Source organism: Oncorhynchus mykiss, chromosome 13, assembly GCF_057628025.1.
Source record: "Oncorhynchus mykiss isolate SJ-2025 chromosome 13, ASM5762802v1, whole genome shotgun sequence".
Lineage (NCBI taxonomy): Eukaryota > Metazoa > Chordata > Actinopteri > Salmoniformes > Salmonidae > Oncorhynchus > Oncorhynchus mykiss.
In genome coordinates this window covers 25,067,850-25,087,502 of record NC_143034.1, presented here as the reverse complement: position 1 = coordinate 25,087,502, position 19,653 = coordinate 25,067,850, and the positions used below count along the sequence as shown (strand labels likewise).

General features: G+C 44.7%; 1 long non-coding RNA gene across 1 annotated transcript in view; it reads left to right on the top strand.

Annotated features, from left to right (window-relative positions):
* LOC149978795 (uncharacterized) overlaps positions 1–19,380 on the top strand; it is a 143,705-nt gene extending 124,325 nt beyond the window's left edge. The window contains exon 3 of the long non-coding RNA XR_016485770.1: positions 19,260–19,380. This is a non-coding gene — a long non-coding RNA (uncharacterized LOC149978795). The remainder of the gene's footprint in view (positions 1–19,259) is intronic.
* Positions 19,381–19,653: the final 273 nt, after the last annotated feature.

The following is a 19,653-nucleotide window of genomic DNA, read 5'->3' as shown; positions in this document are numbered from 1 at the left end:
CGTGAATGAGGTGGCAGATGAAAAAGACGAGATTTGAGTTGCTAGATTTGTATGTAGATGAATGCAGTAAAAAAAAGAGACCACTAACATGCCTGGCACGTTTCCCATGGAACCAGTTGAGGTGTATTTGTGTGTGTTGTGTTTTCTGTGTGTGGGCGTGTTCGTGTGAACGGACCAATTCGAACACGCACACTCCCGCTTCGGCGTCCTGATTGAGTCACCATACGTGTGACAGAAGCTCTGAGTTATTTCCTGTGTCCAAAGCCACCGAAGCGAATGCCTTTCTCAAATCCCCCCGATTTGATTAGCCTCTTCAACGCTTGTCTTTCAGTGGCGTGCGTATTGCTGGCTATAAAAATGAATATACTTAGGGTGTGAGGGAAATCAGCTTACCACGTCAGAAAATGAAAAGAAGCCCTACCTCAAATAACACGGAAGTGTTCTTTTAAATGTATTGCCTTATCTAAATACCTTCTATGTGCCACACAAATATAAAGTGGGAAAACATGGAGCATCGTGGACACTTTGGCTATGTACAACCGCTGATGGGTTAGAGCAATGTAGACCATTTGGAATGCTGAACTCTTGTGAAGCAGAGACCCTTCTGTGACACTCAGACACCTTCACCTGTTAGAGGGGAATACGGCGATACAATTACAGGAGGGACTGTGGCATAAGATAAAGCAATTGAGGCAACTATTCCAGGGAAACGCTCAAGCGTTCACTGCCAGTCCCCATAGGCTCATTTAAATGATACCTGACAGAGTGACACTGTGCCATATATCTGTCTCTGTCTCTCCTCTGTCTGGGATCTAAAAATGACATCCCTCCTTAGCTGCCAGATTCCTAGAACAATACTCTCTCCATCATCTGTTATTGTGTGTGTGTGTGTGTCTGTGTGTGTGTGTGTGTGTGTGTGTGTGTGTGTGTGTGTGTGTGTGTGTGTGTGTGTGTGTGTGTGTGTGTGTGTGTGTGTGTGTGTGTGTGTGTCTGCGTGCGTGCGTGTGTGTGTGTGTGTGTGTGATGTCTTATTCATGGCACTTATTGGGAGCCGCTGAAAATGCAACCATCAAAATTGTCAAAAGAGGATACTGTGTTTGCTAATATCACATTTCAGGATTGACTGACTCCAACTACCTCTCTCTCTCTCTTTCTCTCCACTCACACACACCCACACTCACACACACACCACCACCACCATGACAAACCCTGGAAGGGAAACAAAATGAACGTATTTACCTGCCACTCGGAAGTGAGGGAATGAAGAAATGCAATGGCTGAGCCATGGGCACACGACGGGATGACCAGCCACTGCAATCCCAGTTATGATGGTTTATAATCAGTATGATGCAGCCTTCAACCCCTACATACCATGCAAACAAACACACACACACAAACACTGCATTATTCTACCTGACCTGATGGTGGTCTAGCACCATCTACAGGGCAGGAACTGTTTGGCTTTGTGGGCACATCACAGCAGCAACAGATGCATATGGAGGAGGTGTCTTGTCTCCATAGCACTTTGACAGTCGGCTAATAAGCTTGCACAAAATGAGAGAAAGAGAGAAAGAGAGGGAGGGGGAAGAGTGAGAGAGAGGAGAGAGATAGAGGGAAGAGTGAGTGAGAGAGAGAGAGAGAGAGAGAGAGAGAGAGAGAGAGAGAGGAGAAGAGGGAAAGATATAACTCCAATCTAAAGCCAATCTGGAACGAAGGAGCCTCCTTAGTGCTGCGGTAACAGTACCTGTCACCTCCAAATCCATTATCTGTACCCCCTATTCCCCCATCCACTCACCCCCCTCTTGAGCAATGAAGGTTCAACACATGCAGCTGTAATAGTGCTGTACTGCTGGTGTGGCTCTGCTACATCACCTGGCTCGATTCCAACATGTGAAGAAAGAGCAACCAGGTTTTACTGTACTGCACAAATGACATTATATGAGACATAAGCCCAGTAAAAAAAAGGGGAGTGGAGCGATGGAGGGATGGAGGAAAAAAGTGTTCTGGGAGTTTCAGAGAGAGAGAGAGGTTAGAGAGAGAGAGGTTAGAGAGAGAGTTTAGAGAGAGAGAGGTTAGAGAGAGAGAGGTTAGAGAGAGAGAGAGAGAGAGAGGTTAGAGAGAGAGAGAGTTTAGAGAAAGAGAGAGAGGTTAGAGAGAGAGAGAGGTTAGAGAGAGAGAGAGGTTAGAACGAGAGAGAGAGAGAGAGAGAGAGAGAGAGAGAGAGAGAGAGAGAGACAGAGAGATCACATGCAGCGATAGATCAACATATTCCATTAAAATTCACTGGCATTTTGATGAGGCAGAGGTGCCTCACTGCCCTTTTCGAGGAAAGACGGAAGGAAGGATGGAAGGAAGGAAGGAAGGAAGGAAGGAAGGAAGGAAGGAAGGAAGGAAGGAAGGAAGGAAGGAAGGAAGGAAGGAAGGAAGGAAGGAAGGGGGAGAAAAGAGTGAAGAAGAAAATGAATGCAAAGTTCTGATTGACAACTGGTGGTTATGAAGACTGAGAAGCAAAACAATGCAACAACTTCCCCTTATTGAAAAGCTTTCTAAGATTCTTATACGATACAAGCAAGTAAAAAGAAAAGGGACCCCTGATGAAATATTTCAGTGCCGAGGCTCTTTAGTCAGAACGTCGGTTCTTTCAGTCTTTCCCAGTCTATTGCATTACGCCAGACACAGACAGATGAACGAACACAATGTCAAAGGATATATTTATAGCACTAAAGGGAGCCGTGCACCCGCTGCACCCTGACATGGCACAACACTGAAGGATCGTGGGTAATATTCCCTCCTCTATCTATATTATCCAATCGTTTCCAAACTCATCTTTTGAGTAATTGATAAGGTAATCAACAAACGCCACTCATCAACATTGTGATCAAAAGAATAATGTGGTATGTTTGTATAAAGACACACACACACACACACACACACACACTCCTGATCCTCAACCTTCCTCAACTACCGTTCCATGTCAATAACCTCGTAGTTAGTGCGCAATGATAACACATGGGAGTTATTTTGAAGGCCGGGCAGCTTTTGTATTGTAAAAGGGTGTATCTCTTCAGTTGCGTTTGTGTGCTTCTCTCCTCCATACAAAGCTCTGTTCTTTCTGCAGGTCATAGACACATATTTTTAGTGCTATCCACAGCAAATGATGCTGTTTGCTGAGGAGGCTTGAACCTTGAAAAGCACAGCGACCGTTTAACTAGGTGAGTAAGACGTGCTTGTGTAAACACACTGATGACAGTGACGGACACGCACGCGCGCGGACACACACACACACACCCGCCAGCACACACAAATGTCAAGGGCCTGTCATACACACACACACACACACACACACACACACACACACACACACACACACACACACACACACACACACACACACACACACGCACACACACGCATACACACGCATACACACACACACCCTAATGGACAGACACACACTGTACTGTAGCTGAAGCATCCACTGTACTGTAGCCGAAGCATCCATTGTACTGTAGCTGAAGCATCCACTGTACTGTAGCATCCACTGTACTGTAGCTGAAGCATCCACTGTACTGTAGCATCCACTGTACTGTAGCTGAAGCATCCACTGTACTGTAGCCGAAGCATCCTCTGTACTGTAGCTGAAGCATCCACTGTACTGTAGCTGAAGCATCCACTGTACTGTAGCTGAAGTATCCACTGTACTGTAGCTGAAGCATCCACTGTACTGTAGCTGAAGTATCCACTGTACTGTAGCTGAAGCATCCACTGTACTGTAGCTGAAGTATCCACTGTACTGTAGCTGAAGCATCCACTGTACTGTAGCTGAAGCATCCACTGTACTGTAGCTGAAGCATCCACTGTACTGTAGCATCCACTGTACTGTAGCTGAAGCATCCTCTGTACTGTAGCTGAAGCATCCACTGTACTGTAGCTGAAGCATCCACTGTACTGTAGCTGAAGCATCCACTGTACTGTAGCATCCACTGTACTGTAGCTGAAGCATCCACTGTACTGTAGCATCCACTGTACTGTAGCTGAAGCATCCACTGTACTGTAGCCGAAGCATCCTCTGTACTGTAGCTGAAGCATCCACTGTACTGTAGCTGAAGCATCCACTGTACTGTAGCTGAAGTATCCACTGTACTGTAGCTGAAGCATCCACTGTACTGTAGCTGAAGTATCCACTGTACTGTAGCTGAAGCATCCACTGTACTGTAGCTGAAGTATCCACTGTACTGTAGCTGAAGCATCCACTGTACTGTAGCTGAAGCATCCACTGTACTGTAGCTGAAGCATCCACTGTACTGTAGCATCCACTGTACTGTAGCTGAAGCATCCTCTGTACTGTAGCTGAAGCATCCACTGTACTGTAGCTGAAGCATCCACTGTACTGTAGCTGAAGCATCCACTGTACTGTAGCATCCACTGTACTGTAGCCGAAGCATCCACTGTACTGTAGCTGAAGCATCCACTGTACTGTAGCTGAAGCATCCACTGTACTGTAGCATCCACTGTACTGTAGCTGAAGCATCCTCTGTACTGTAGCTGAAGCATCCACTGTACTGTAGCTGAAGTATCCACTGTACTGTAGCTGAAGCATCCACTGTACTGTAGCTGAAGCATCCACTGTACTGTAGCATCCACTGTACTGTAGCTGAAGCATCCACTGTACTGTAGCTGAAGCATCCACTGTACTGTAGCTGAAGCATCCACTGTACTGTGCATCCACTGTACTGTAGCTGAAGCATCCACTGTACTGTAGCTGAAGCATCCACTGTACTGTAGCTGAAGCATCCACTGTACTGTAGCTGAAGCATCCACTGTACTGTAGCTGAAGCATCCACTGTACTGTAGCTGAAGCATCCACTGCTGAAGGCAAAGTCTTAAGGAGCCGTCCAGAATGGATGCACTGCAATCTCTCTATAACCACTCTATGATTGAATTATTTGATAAACATAATGTTCAGAATAGCTACGGTAAAGAGACGTCAAGGTATGGTTGGAGAGATCCAAGAACATAGCGACCGCAATCTGTCACCAATTTGGGTTATTTCAGACTGCTCTTTGACAACAAGATGAGGCAGCGAATCTCATTCTGCTCCGATGATTTTTTTTACCCGTTATTTGCTCAAGGGGCTAGATTGGGAAATAAGAGTCTATTGTGAACCTATCCTATTACACACAAACAACAGTCCATGCTACTTTGCTGCTTACTTACACAAGCTCTCACACACCCCCTCTCATCCTTTCTTCTCTAAAGTAATTCCAGACTATGGGGCTTTGCAGACAAATATTGCAGTAGCAAATCTTCTGGCCCTATCCATGTTCGAGCTGTGTCAAGGAAATGACTTGTCTGTGTTTTCCAATCTCACCTAGACACAGAAGCGGACACACACACACACACACACACACACACACACACACACAATCATAAAGCACACCGAACACTGGATGATTAAATTACTGAGGCATGTCTGATATGGGAGGTTGCTTTGCTCTGTCTATTCGAGTACACCCTACATCAAACACTACACCGCAGAACAGTAGATGGAACCTGACAAATGTTTGAATATAGGCGTGAGAGAGAAAAATCTGCACTTGATCTCTCCAACGTGGACATGGGGATTGACGCAATAGGTTGCAAGTTGACGGCAAGGCAATGCAGTACAGTACATTGCGTACCAGTTTTGCTTTGTGAAACATTTCTACTTCAGAAAAGGGGGTTCAATATGAACGGGGCAGTAACCTGAAGTAAAACATTGCGAGATTTTTCTAAGCAAGTGGATCGACTATTCTTGTAAGACACAAACACTTTCCTTTCACCTTATGTAACAGATAGAGAACCAAAGCACATCTAAAGAAGCCCGCAGACATGAATCTGGCCTTTCTTCCTCTCTCTGGTACTGTAGCTACTGTAGATGTCATGCCAAAACGCAAGACCCCTAAGAGTCTTCTTTGCTTCTGCAATCTTCATAAATTATTATTATCGCCCATAACATCAGTAGCCTCGCACAAACATAAAAGCGCTGGTGAGCGCTGGAAAACAGAGACGAACATGTGTCCTTCTGAAGGGCGTAAAATAGAGAACACATTCTCCTGGGTTGCCATTGATTTCTTAGTGACCCGGTGCTCCGGAGTAGTTTACAACCTATCCCTGGTGGGAACGCTCGGGGTTGGGGATAGCCAATGGGATAAAACAGATTCATTTGGAGCGAAGAGGAAGTGTGCTTACCTGTAATAAAAGCCTCTCTTTTTCCACCGTGCACACACACACACACACACACACACACACACACACACACACACCCATGCACACGCACGCACACACACACACACACACACACACAAACAAACAAACACTCAGCATCGCTCCTGGGTTCCTCGCTTCTCTGTAAAGAGTGAATCCTCTGGATCAACACCTAGTTGTCTGAGGTCGTTCCCAGAAGAAAGTCATTTAAAAGTGTTAATGTTTCCGCCGGAGAGGAATTCAACCTCCCAGGAACCCGTCAACAACATCCGATAACCCCTCAACAACCTCCCCATAACGCTTCAACAACCTCCCATAACCCCTCAACAACCTCCCCATAACCCCTCAGCAGCTGGGCCTGAACATAAAAATGTTCATGTCCCTGAGAGAGAGGACTGTAAAAGTAAATGTACTGGAACGAGAGATTCATGTTTTTTAAGATCGCACACCCACACAGATTTACAGACAACACACAAACAGAAGTAGAGACCGCAACTCACACACGCACACGCACACGTACACATGCACACGTACACACAAGCTCTCTCTGCTTGTGGTAAACATCTTACTTGTCACACAACCCACATAATAGCAGACAGTGCATTCAGAAAGCATTCAGACCCCTTGGCCTTTTGGTAATTTTGTTATATTACAGCCTTTTTCCTCATCAACCTACATACAGTACTCCATAATGACAAGCAAAAACAGGTTTTTATAGTTTTTTTTGCAAATTGGACATGATTTGGAAAGGCAAACACCTGTCTATATAAGGTCCGACAGTTGACAGTGCTCTGATCCACCTCTACGCAGACAACCCCATTCTGTATACATCTGGCCCTTCTTTGGACACCGTGCTAACAAACCTCCAGACGAGCTTCACCGCCACGCCACACTCCTTCCGTGGGCCTCCAACTGCTTTTAAATGCTAGTAAAACTAAGTGCATGCTCTTCAACTGATCGCTGCCCACACCCGCCCGCCCGACCAGCATCACTACTCTGGACTGTTCTGACCTAGAATATGTGGACAACTACAAATACCTAGGTGTCTGGTTAGACTGTAAACTCCCCTTCCAGACTCACATTAAGCAACTCCAATCCAAAATTAAATCTAGAATCGTCTTTCTATTTCGCAACAAAGCCTCCTTCACTCATGATGCCAAACATACTCTCGTAAAACGGACTATCCTACGATCCTTGACTTTGGCGATGTCATTTACAAAATAGCCTCCAACACTCTACTCAGCAAACTGGATGCAGTCTATCACAGTGTCATCCGTTTTGTCACCAAAGCCCCATATACTACCCACCACTGCGACCGGTATGCTCTCGTTGGCTGGCCCTCACTACATATCCATCGCTAGAGACCCACTGTCTCCAGGCCATCTATAAGTCTTTGCTAGGTAAAACCCACCTTATCTTAGCTCACTGGTCACCATAGCAACACCCACCCATGTTGCATTGGTCATCCCCAAAGCCAACACTTCCTTTGGTCGCCTTTCCTTCCAGTTCTCTGCTGTCAATGACAGGAACGAATTGCAAAAATCTCTGAAGCTGGAGTGTTATATCTCCCTCTCTAACTTTAAGCATCAGCTGTCAGAGCAGCTTACCGATCACTGTACCTGTACACAGCCAATCTGTAAATAGCACACCCAACTACCTCATCCCCATATTATTACTTACCCCCTTGCTCTTTTGCACCCCAGTATCTCTACATGCACATCATCATCTGCACATCTATCACTCCAGTATTTATGCTAAATTGTAATTATTTTTCGCCTACCTCTCTACTCTTCTACATTTGCACACAATGGACATAGATTTTTCCATTTTTCTTTTATTTTGTGTTATCGATTGTACAGCTGTTTATGTGTAACTGTGTGGTTGCACTGCTTTGCTTTATCTTGGCCAGGTCACAGTTGTAAATGAGAACTTGTTCTCAACTGGCCTACCTGGTTAAATAAACGTGAAATAAATAAAAATAAAAACAATTGTAAAAAGCTTCAAATCCACTGATGTGTTTTAAGTTTAGGCATTAACTCTGAATGTTTAAAAATGTTTAAGTTTCTAAAAATTAATGATTAAGATAAGAAAAATCCATTCAGGAAGTTTTTTTGGGGGAGTTTTTGTAGTTTTCTATTCAATGACTTATTTGTCATCTGGGCAATGTTCTCAAATAATCGTAAGGTATGCTTTCGCCGTAAAACATTTTTAAAATCTGACACCGTGGTTGGATTCACAAGACGTTCATCTTTAAACCTATGTAAAACATGTTTTGTTTTCTGAATTTTTATAATGAGCATTTCTGTATTTGAATTTGGTGCTCTGCAATCTCACTGGATGGGTCCCACATACCCTAGAGAGGTTAAATCACTATATTTGAACATGCAACCTTTGGAATCAGAGGCAAAGAGATTACACCCATCCCCCATCCTCAACACCCTAGCAAAACTGATTTGTATCACAGTGACCTGGATGCTATGGTAACATTTTGTGAGCCGCAGAAGTGCTACTGAACACGTTTTGAAATGAAGCAAATGAATACAAATGGAAGTTGAGAGAGATATCTTTGGCCTTTTGACCTGCTTCTGGGATTATTCAGCAACTAAATCAACAACTTTAAAGCTCACTATCTGCTGTCTTATTAACACAATGGCTTGGATGATTCTCATTCAAACTCTTTTATTGTGTGCTTTTTTTAAGGGCTTGTGTGCTTTTCGGACAACAAAAAAGCCTCTCACAAACTAGCCCTGAGCATAGCCTACAATACCTTTTTGGCTCAGAGAATGATGACAGAATCGAAATGCAAACCAAGTGTCGAGTTGAGGGGTTTGAGTAAATAGGCCGTGTCCAGAGTCGACGAGGGAGAGCGGATGAGAAAATGTGTTTTGGTGGTAACGACGTCTAAGTGTTCTCTTTCTTCATCCCGGCAACAGCAATAATGGATGGAATTGTGGTTGCGCATCAAGACGCCCGAATCAATTCCCTTTAAGTCTCAACATTACCATTCAGGATGGAAGTCTGCGCGACTGCGAATCCACGAGTCGTGATATGTTCCCACTCCAACAAGATGAACGTATAGACAAACGCCAGCTCCCCATATGCTAACCAATTGACTGAAAAGCCATAGACGTCTAATCTCGCACTTAATGCGTATCGGCGCCAGACATTTCCACTCCAATCCAAGCAGAGGGGAGAGAGACAAATTATGATAAATCATAGGTCATTACCCATACCGAGACTGTTATGCGCATGAGGGCCCAGCTATTAGCAAATGATTCACAGTGAGGGATTTCTCCAGGTATGATGTCATTATGTAGGCTACCTCAAACAGCCATGTGTGTGCATGCTGGAACACACATACAGAAGGTATCGCTATGAAACTGTGTGGCTTGAAATCTCCTTCAGTCAGTGTGGGCCTAAGACTATCTAGCTACCTTGGACAAATGTCTAGGAACTATGGGTCTTTTCCATCATTGTTCTGAGGAGGCGAGAAGATAGCATGAAAGGGATCGAGAACAGAGGAAGGGCATTGGCCTTGGCCTTCTGTGTGGAATGTGTTCTCTGAGTGGGATCAGATCAGATGACACTCAGTCAGCAGGGACCATCCAAATGGACAATCCTAGCAAGGCATCACCGACAATAACATCTCCTCAAAAGTTGGACTTATCAACATGAATTGGAATCGTCTTTGTCACGTTCTCAATAAGATCTCCTGTAATTGCTGTCTTTGTTTTTGTTTTCTGTCTTTCGTCATGTTAAATACTTTTATTTTTGGATTATTTATGTCTTATTGGCATGCTGGTGGCATCCATCTGTCAATCACAAGTCACAACCACAGAGGGGATAAATCCCAAATAAATCAGTGTCCCGTCGAGCTCAACAATCATCCATCAACATCTGTCAGCACATTCATGTATTTTCCAATATGTAGAAAATGTACCATAAATATTCAGCCCTTCATGGATACGTTCTTTTAATTCTCCCTGTTTTTCCCGCCGGTCACCTCCACTTTGGTTCTTTTTCACAAACGATTTTCATTAGAATGCAGTGACAGGCAGGAAAGTAATGCGGACGAGGATTGATTCTTTCAAGATAGCAGGATGTGCAAACACACAGGCACAGAAATACCCACACACGCACGCACACACACGCACACACACACACACACACACAGACACACACACACATTCAAGCACACACCTGCAAGCCCACATACACACTATGACAAACAGGCTTACAGACACGCACATACACTGTGACACACACACCTGCAAGTACACACACCAAGTTTGATTCATTCAGTATGTAGCAGTAGGCTGCTAGCCCTGTCTTAAACTTCAATCAACACTTCCACTGAGCTTGGCTTACGCCACCGTTCAGCCTTTTCAATTTCCATGCCTCTGCATTAATTCTGTTGTTTTGCGTGCTCCCGTAAGGTAAGTCTCTCTCTCTCTCTCTCTCATAGTGTGTGTGAATGGGTTTGTGTCTACATCTGTGTCTCTCTGTGTATGTGTGTGTGTGTGGTGTCAGAGAGTGTGTGTGTGTCGGTGGGGGGGATTGTGTGTGTGTGTGTGTGTGTGTGTGTGTGTGTGTGTGTGTGTGTGTGTGTGTGTGTGTGTGCGTGTGAATATGTGTTAGAGACAGACAGAGAGAGGGTGTGATGTGTTGTCTGCCTCCAAAATACTAATATTTCTCAAAATTGTCCCTAACCCTGGTGATCCCTCAGAACCAGGGAATAACAACCAGCTTCTCGACAACCAGTTTACTCTCTGTCTCTGTCTCTGTCTCTCTCTCTGTGTCTCTCTCTGTCGCTCTGTCTGTCTGTCTGTCTGTCTGTCTGTCTGTCTGTCTGTCTCTCTCTCTCTCTCTCTCTCTCTCTCTCTCTCTGTCTGTCTGTCTCTCTCTCGCTCTCTCTCTCACTATCTCTGTTTCTCTCTGTCTAGCTCTCTCTGGCACGCTCTCCCCATTCACACTCTCTCTCTATCTCTATGTTTCTCTGTCTCTCACTCTCTCTCTCACTCTGCTCACTATTTAATTTCACTCTCCTTTAAAAAAATATATATATTTAAATTGCTTTATTGGCATAACGTCACAATGTACACATTTTGCCAAAATTAACTGATTAATTTACAATATTAACATAATTAAAATAACAATCATCATCATCAATCATCAAGATTGTCAGCGGGACAATTCGTAAAAATAATAATCAAGGGTAAAAATAACCATACAATGGACAATAACAATGTCTGTCAGACACTGTCACTCATCTTATGTCAGGAAGCAATGTAGTACTCTACCCCTCAACAGGACGGGTAGCCTATTCTCATCAGAGAGGTCTTTGAAACCTTGACTAAGGTTTTTAATTTGGGTCAATGGCACTCTTTAATTGTTTTATAATTTTGACATTTTGTCAGGAAGTGTAGCTCTGTCTTGGGTTCTGCCGGGGTGCAGTGGTTACACAGCCTTTCCTCTACTGGGAGCCACGTTTTCCTGTGTCTACCCTTTTCAATGGCAAGGCTGTGCTCACTGAGCCTGTACTTTGTTAAGATATTTCTAAGGTTTTGGTCAGTATCCATGGTCAAATAGTTTGCTGTGGTGTACTGTCGATTTAGACCTAGATTGCACTGCATTTGGCTTGTGTTTGTGTTTTCCAATAGGTAATGTCGTTGTTTTTTGACTGCGTTGTAATTTGGTTGATTGGATGTTCTGGTCCTGAGGCTTCAGTGTGAACTCAGCCCCAGGAACTGCTGGATGAGATTATTATTTTCTTTGCTCAGCTCTTGGCATTGCAGGGCTTGGTTATGATATTTGAGTGCGTTACTGTATTTTAGATGTTTCCAAAACTTAATGGCACTTTTTTGAGTTTTTATTCTTAGTGGATATTGGCCTAATTCTGCCCTGCATCCATTGTTTGTGGTTTTCCTCTAGACACGTAGGAGAATCTTACAGAACTCTGCATGCAGGGTTTCAATGGTGTTTGTCACATTGGGCAAAATCTTGTTTTGCAAATGGACCCCGCACCTCGCTGCCATGAAGTGCAATTGGTTCAATGACACATTCGGTTAGGTTTAGCCAAATTTGAATAGGTGTTGTCTGCCTAGGCTATAGTTGTTTAGGTGCGCGATGGACAGACAAGTGTAGAGTGAGAGATGAAACTGCAATTTTGCAGGTGGGGAGCGAGTGAGAGAAGGGTGGAGGAGGAGGCTTGCCTTGAAGCAGTGGTCTCTCTGACGCTCACTCTCACTCTCTCCCCATTCTCACTCTCTCTACCCACTCTCACTCTCGCTTTCACTGTTTCTCTCTGTCTCTCACGCTATCTCTCTCTCTGTCTGTCTAGCTCTCTCTCTCTCACTCTCCTCCCATTCTCTCTCTCTCTCTGTCTAACTCTCTCTCTCACACTCTCTCCCCACTCTCTCTCTCTCTCTCTCTCTCTCTCTCTCTCTCTCTCTCTCTCTCTCTCTCTCTCGCTCTCTCTCTGACTAGATCTCTCTCACTCTCTCTGTCTCTCTCTCTCTCTCTGTCTAGATCTCTCTCTCCCCACTCTCTCTCTCTCTCGCTTTCTCTCTGTCTGTCCTTACCTTAACGCAGAGGTTGTAGAGGGCTTTATCTCCCACCCCCTCAAACTCCCCCAGGCTCGGAGTGTTAAAATCTAACTTAGTCTAAATATAAGTCCACCAGACCCCCTTGCCAGTCTCCAGTCTCTGCCGTTACCTGCAGTGACGTTTCCGTGGCAGGGGGTATGTGGGGCGGAGAGTATGGTGGGTTTTAGGTGGAGATGGCTCTACAAACCCCCGGTACCAAAGACGTCAGGGGACCTCCAGTGGAGGGTTCTTCATGGAGCCCTGGCCACTAGCAGCTGGTTGGCATGGTTTGAACCGGGAATCGGACAGGGGTGTCTGTTCTGTCTTATGAGTGAAACTGTGATTCATGTGTTTTCTGTGTGCACCAGGTTAATGGCATTAATGTCTCTGTTGGAATGTCTGTGTGAGAGGTTGGAGGTGGTTTTTACTGTTGGGATGTTCATAATGGGATACAGGTATTCAAATAAGGAGAAAGCCAAATGTGTGTTGTTGAATTTTCTGTTTGCCCAGGCAAAGTTGGCTATTTGGCTAACAAGGAGGAACAGGGTCAAAGGTGAGGGTATAACAAACCCTTTACTATTATTTAATGGGATGGTCTCTGCGCCTCACACCTCATGGTCTCTGCGCCCCAAACCGGCCGCACGTGTGCGCCATCGTGCATAAATGTATTTTGTCCCCCCACACCAAACGCGACCACGACACACAGCTTAAAATATCAAAACAAACTCTGAACCAATTACACTAATTCGGGGACAGGTCGAAAATTATTAAACATTTCTGCCAATTTAGTTAGCTAGCTTGCACTTGCTAGCTAATATGTCCTATTTAGCTAGCTTGCTGTTGCTAGCTAACGTGTCCTGTGATATGAACATTGAGTTGTTATTTTACCTGAAATGCACAAGGTCCTCTATTCCACCAAATTAATTCACACATAAAACGGTCAACCGAATCGTCTCTAGTCATCTCTCCTCCTTCCAGGCTTTTTCTTCTCTTGACTTTTTATTGACTTTATAATGCGATTTTCAGAAATTAGGTGCATTACCGCCACCGACCTTGTTCGCTTGTTGACGCGCGCGAGCAGTGTGGGTGCAATAATTGAGTAACACAGATTTAAAATGTATTTTGCAACGCTCCTGCATGTGAAGCGAGCGGTGTAGTCAGGGTATTAGGGTCGAATTTGAGTCCTATTAAATGATATAAAAGTGTGGAGATGTTTCAAGAGATACGGTGTGTCGGGGGGGGGGGCTGTCTGTACAGCTGGGGAAGATGAGTTAGATACACGGTTGTAGGTTTTTGGTTATCGGGATGTGTGGTGTTGTTTTGGAATGTGGTCTAGAGGGCAAGGTGAGTATGGTATGCAGTACTGAAGAACAGGAGGTATTTGTATTTTTTTTACGGGGGGTGTTGAGGTTTTAATTAAATGAGAACGCTTCATTAAAGAAATACAACATTTCAAAGTCTCTCCCTCTCTCTCTCTCTCTCTTTCTCTCTACTCTCTTCATTCTTTTTCTCTCTTTTTATCTCTCTCTCTCTCTCTCTCTCTCTCTCTCTCTCTCTCTGAGTAGAGGAATAACGTCAATTAAACAGAATGGAAGACCAGAGATTAAATTCGCCCCCTTATTTCCAATCTTTCAGACTAATTAGGTTTGTGTGGAAAAACGAACACACAGACAAACGTGCTCACACACACACACACACACACACACACACACACACACACACACACACACACACACACACACACACACACACACACACACACACACACACACACAAACGTAAGACTGTAAATAAATATTTATAAAAAGGGCACGAGTGGTAGTTGTCAAAAGATAAATAAATGGAATTAAAACTAGAGTTAGACACAGTGGTGCTTTGATACATACTAGGCTTCGGGTGATGCTGGCTGCTGCTACACACACACACACACACACACACACACACACACACACACACACACACACACACACACACACACACACACACACACACACACACACACTGCACATACACACAGCCTAGAAGACAGATAATTTGCCCACCAGTTAAAACATGAGACAGGGTCCATATAATGGATATAATAGCACAAGGCATGACGTGGGAGGCACCGGCTGCTAGCTGGGCCTCAGCAAACCCCCTACCTCATAGTGTTACCACTACTGCAGCTAAAGACATGTAGATCACAGGGAGATAAACTAAAGTCATACAGTAATTACCAAATAGGTCCAGACTGTGTGTGTGTGTGTGTGTGTGTGTGTGTGTGTGTGTGTGTGTGTGTGTGTGTGTGTGTGTGTGTGTGTGTGTGTGTGTGTGTGTGTGTGTGTGTGTGTGTGTGTGTGTGTGTGTCTGTGTGTGTGTGTGTGTGTGTGTGTGTGTGCGTGCGTGCATGCGTGCGTGCGCGTGTGTGTGTGTGTGATTGCCAGGGATCCATCTGGGCTGTCTGTGGCATTTCAGCTTCCCATTCAGGCAGAGAGTAACTAGGTTGGCACCTAATGAACCGATGACTGGGAATAACATATGCTGTATCCTGTATGGTTCACCTAGCCGTCGTGTGTGTGTGTATGTGTGTGTGTGTGTGGGTGTGTGTGTGTGAGTGTGTGTGTGTGTGTGTGTGTGTGTGTGTGTGTGTGTGTGTGTGTGTGTGTGTGTTGTAAGTGCATGAGAGAATGTGATTTTGGTTGGGGGCAGTGGGATGTATCTAATACGTAGCACACATTTTGTGGTCACAACAGACATATGGGTTGTGCATGGTGTGTTCTCTATGGTTTAACTGTAATGAACAAAAACAAACAACTTTAACATTTGCATACGTTTCAACAAACGTGAATGACATCACTGTTAGTGGATGAACGAGTCTGATTTGGGTCGGGGGCGGAGCTGCACCGATACGTGTCTAGTTACAGTACAATATATTTTGTTGTTACTAGACCTTTGATGATAGGACTTACACATGCCAGTGGACGAGTTGAGGTGTCTGTTGGGTTATTTTATTATAAAGAAAAAAAAGACTTCTATCATCACAGAATATCCATTTCACTCTCTGGAATCACATGATGAAATTCCACATGAAGACAAGAAGTTGGTGGGGGGTGGGGGATAAAAATCACGATCGTAATTGATCGTTGACAGTGGTTGACAATGTGTATTAGCATAGAGGGTTTTAATTAGCGTGCAGTATGCTCAGTAGAGCTCAGTTTGATGCGTGTTTGCAAAAACAGTCATTTACTTTCTCCCGTGGCTTTTAAAATCATTTCAAATGGATGACCGTGCTCATTAAATGTGACAAACATGAGCTGTGACAATCTTCTTCAAAGTCAGTTGCACGGAAGACACACACACACACACACACACACAGGCCTGCAAGCACACACACACACAAACAGGAAATACTAACACACATTCAGCCAATTATACACACGCTCTCTCTCTCTCTCTCTCTCTCTCTCTCTCTCTCTCTCTCTCTCTCTCTCTCTCTTTCTCTCTCACTCACTCACTGACACACACACACACGCACATGCGTGCACACATGCCCCCAATCGTTTTTTTTTTGTTGTAAAGTAGTTACACATTCTTTCGTCAATCATGTTCTCTAATTGTGCACTTAAATTGGGCAAATTCTCTTCCTTTCATGAGTATAATGCAAAACAGATAGAAAAAGCTAAATGTGAAGCTTTTATGTTGAGTCCCTAAAATACTTAACTACGCCAATACGTGCAAGGCATGCCAAGGTGTTGCAGTGTAATATCCATCTATCACAATATGACCAACTCTACCAACTATAAACATGGATCACTTCTAAATCGTACCCCCCACAGAGCAACGCAAAACATTTGAATGAATGAATGTAATAATGTCAAATTGAATATTCTTTTGGAATATTAATGCATAATTTAGACTTCATTGATTATTAATTGCAGTAACTCCAGTGTGCCTGCCCTCGTTGAAAGGTTAACCAAAGCGACACGCTACTAAAATAAGTTCTAGGGTAAAATAACATGAATTAACCAAAAGTACAGAGTTAAAATAACATTGGTTATACAGTACATGAATTCAGCGTGGCTTTCGGTGCTAGACATTCTGGGCAGGGCTTCTATCTCTCTCCCTCTGTCTGATTCTCTTTCCCCCTCGTTCACCCTCTTTCACCCTCTCTCTCGATCTCTCCCCCACTCTCGGCCTCTGGCCCTCTCACTTTCTCGCTGTCTTTCTCTGCGTCTCTCTCGGCCATATTAGTCTTTCCCTCTGCCACTCTCCCTCTCCTCCATCTCTTCTCTTCCTCTCCTCCATCTCTTCTCTCCCTCTCCTCCATCTCTTCTCTCCCTCTCCTCCATCTCTTCTCTCCCTCTCCTCCATCTCTTCTCTCCCTCTCTTTCTCCATCTCTTCTCTCCCTCTCCTCCCTCTGCCACTCTCCCTCTCCTCCATCTCTTCTCTCCCTCTCCTCCATCTCTCCCTCTCTTTCTCCATCTCTTCTCTCCCTCTCCCCCATCTCTTCTCTCCCTCTCCTCCCTCTGCCACTCTCCCTCTCCTCCATCTCTTCTCTCCCTCTCTTCCTCCATCTCTTCTCTCCCTCTCCTCCATCTCTTCTCTCCCTCTCCTCCATCTCTTCTCTCCCTCTCTTTCTCCATCTCACCTTATTAAGTCGTTCACGTTGTCTCAAGTCTTGGCCGTGATGCTGTTCTCCTTTAGGAACATATGCAAACACATATGCAACCAGATGTCCTTCCATGGACGCTGCTTTTTCCTAGAAAGTGTTGTTAGATTCATGCTGACACCCTAACAAGCACTAAAAACCTACACCTTTCTACTATAAAGTCATCCATTTGAAACACGGAAATAGCTCTGTAGGTCAAAAGTCAGAAGTCATTGCCCTACTTAATCATGACCTATCCTCCATCCCAGAGTAGGTAGAAATGAGTAGCCGCAGTCTCTGTCTCTGTTCTGCTGCCTCATCAACACAATTATGTGGCTAGGGTTAGACGTCAGAGACGACGACGTCATGACCGATCAAGTTGCTGATTGAATCTAGCTCCTACTTTCTGATGGGGACAGCTCTGCCATACTGGACCTCAAAGACAGCGAGTTGCCCCCGAAGGACTTACTGGATCACAACACCTTGGTCTTTTATCTAAAATCGGCACAATTTCATCAAGTCGCCACAGCGATTACGCCCGTTTGATGGCGTAATATCCAGTGTCAACCACAGCTGCCCGTATCAAACACACTCTCCATCTCCCTGTCAAGCGAAGCGTAAGGTTCTCGAGAGGCGTTCGGACAGCTGTGTAATACCTTCAAGAGGTCAGAGACATCTTTAGCTTTGGGATTCAGACGTGTGTGTGTGTGTGTGTGTGTGTGTGTGTGTGTGTGTGTGTGTGTGTGTGTGTGTGTGTGTGTGTGTGTGTGTGCGTGCGTGCGTGCGTGCGTGCGTGTGTGTGTGCCACTGTGCGTTTAATGAGGTTTGAGTGGCCCTAGTGGTCTTTGTCCTCTTTTATCCGTGTGGCGGACACCGAGTTAGCTCGTTGAAGCAGGGAGACCCCTTTTTCACCCCTCTCCCTCTCCCTCTCTCTCTTTATCTCTCTCCTTCTCTCTCTTTATCTCTCTCCCTCTCTCTCTTTATCTCTCTCCCTCTCTCTGTCCCCCTTTACCTGATCCAATTCTTTCTTCTGTCGGAGCCAGTCAGCATCAGTGAGGACTATGATTTTGAGCAGCTTTCTCTCCTCTCTGCCTCCTGGTTGTCAATGAACTACTGCTCTGTTTCCTGAGCCCCAGTCTACTGCTGCACCGTCTACAGTCTGGAGCTCGTCGGCGGCGAAGAGACATGGTTCTAGGTTTAATAAACGGTACGATAAGCTGCCACTCTAGAAAGATAACAGTCTGTGATAACGGATAACAACTGTGTTTTCGAACAAGCCATTTGAAAATGCGTTCCAGCCATTGAGGTGACCTTGCCCTTTCAGAGAGAAGTTGAAAACAGAGGCACATCAAACAAATTAAACTAGTGTCACGTCCTGACCATAGAGAGCATTTATTTTCTATGGTAGAGTAGGTCAGGGCGTGACTAGGGGTTGCTCTAGTTTATATTTTCTATGTGGGGTTCTAGGTTTATTTCCAATTAGAGGCAGCTGGTTATCGTTGTCTCTAATTGGGGATCATACTTAAGTAGCATTTTTTTCACAATATGGGATATTGTTTAGTTGACTGTTAGCACTGCATTGTCGCCACGGTTCGTTTATTCTTTATTGTTGTGTATTTGCTTCAGTTTCACTTTATTCATTAAAATTATGTGGAACTCTAAGTACGCTGCGCCTTAGTCCGACCATCATTATTACAAACAACGTGACAACTAGACACGAGAGCAAGAGACATGGGAAACAGTTGTTTCGATTTGATATTTTGTGCTAACCCCCTGTTCTCTTTCACTGTGTTTCAATAAGGCAGTGTGGCTGGCTGGCTGCTGGTTAACTAACAGTCACACTGATAAGATTGAAAGAGGCGAAAGATCTTCATTTGCACCCAGGTCAGGTGCCTTCTCCCTGGCCACTCTCCCAGAACAGGGCCCTGGTGGTGCCCCAACCACTGTGGCTGGTGTTGACATTTGAGCAAAATGAGGAGATGAATACAACAGTCCCTTGTATAACAAGGGGACCCCTCCTTTTCTCTCTCCCACATAATTACTTGGGTTTTTAGACTAGAGATCCACCATTGAGGGGTCTGTGGTAGAAATAAACCAACAGAGGATATATATCCTTTGAGGTAAACTAACCTTGGACTTGGACAAAAAAGGAACTAACTTGACCTTTGACTTTTAGACACTGACTTACAGAAAGA